Source organism: Etheostoma cragini, chromosome 22 (genome assembly GCF_013103735.1).
Source record: "Etheostoma cragini isolate CJK2018 chromosome 22, CSU_Ecrag_1.0, whole genome shotgun sequence".
In the NCBI taxonomy this organism is placed as follows: Eukaryota; Metazoa; Chordata; class Actinopteri; order Perciformes; family Percidae; genus Etheostoma; species Etheostoma cragini.
The window spans coordinates 21,229,087-21,230,579 of record NC_048428.1 but is presented as its reverse complement, the minus strand read 5'-3'; positions in this window follow the sequence as shown (position 1 = coordinate 21,230,579).

Below are 1,493 nucleotides of genomic sequence, written 5' to 3'. Positions count from 1 at the left end.
GTTGTAAATCAACAAAACATCTAGTCAGGCCTGTCTGGACTGCTCTCTGCTCTTTAATCGCTGCCTCTGTGTGTGTTGGTTTAATTGGGTTTGCCTGTTCGGACTGCACTCATTTTAGTTTGGAACTTAGATTCATTAAACTATCTGTATCATTTGATGACGGTGTGCATAAAGCAAGAAAAAGAAATCAAGCTGTAAATGTAATTGCTTGCTTGACATTTCTCCCCACAGTCCACTATGGTGCCTTTAAAAGTACTTTTTTTTAGTTCTCAAAGCTTCTGCAAACATTGCTTGAAAACAGCCAAAAACCATCAAACAAATTAGAAGTTCTTTGAATTTTACTGGGCTGAGAACTAATTAGGTTTAGGGAAACCTTGTATGTAGCCTAACCTTTTACTGGTCAACAGCAATTGAAGTTAAATAATATTTTTGTGCTATTAAAATTTGGTCCGCCAGATAAATTGGGAAATTGTAAAGCACTTGCACAGGTGATTTGTTTAAACTTGAACTTTCTCTGGAGGGCTCTCTCATGACTCTGGTGCCATCTAGCGGCACGTCCATGTGTAAAGCAACTGGGAAAACAAAACTGGAATGTCCCCACTGCTTATAAACTTAGTTGCCAGCAAGCTAAACCTAGCAAAAACTAATGCAGTCTAACACCGAGAAGACACTGCAGTTAAAGCGTAGCGTATAGCAGTATAGTGCAACTATTTTTATTTTGGTGCCCATGTTATCCAATCTGTCCAGCCTGTCCGATGTTGGCTGTTTTGACCTCTCACAGTGAGACGTGACGGGCGGATGGACACACACAAAATAATTCAAAGACATACAAAATACTAATAGAACTAGTGTAGGAACACTGAACTCTGAGTCAACATTCAGACGCACACCACTGCTGTAATGTAAAATATGCAGCATGAACTCATAATAATAAACAAAGGGCTCTGTTCTGTAACAATGCACACAACCATGTCCTTATTGGTAGTAGTCATGGAGCTGGGATAGGTCAGTGTCAGGCCATGTTTTGATAGTCCTGACTGGGATGTGTGCTGGGATCCAAAGTATCTTACTAGCTCAGCAGGTGAGGGAGAGGCGCAGTTCCGTATGCTTTCTTGCTGTTAGAGTATTCATGGTCTAGTGCATTCTTCCCTCTAGCAGCACAATCTATATGCTGGAAAAAGCTAGGGAATACAGACTTTAAGGACACCTTGTAAAGTCCCACTGCTGCAATATGTCTCCCCTCCAGGTGATTGTGCTCGAGTTTGTTGACTATGGTTAGCAGGTGAACCAAACTTGTGCAAACGTTAGCATTGGGGGCTATGTAGACAGTCACTACAGTGTGCTCTCTTGGTAAATAAAGTGGTTTGCATATTACTGACAGGGCTTCCAGGTCAGGTGAGAAGTTATGGGCAAAGATCCTGCGGTCGGTACTTCATTATAGGGATGTAACGATATCAAAATCTCACGGTACGATACAATTTCGATATTGACCT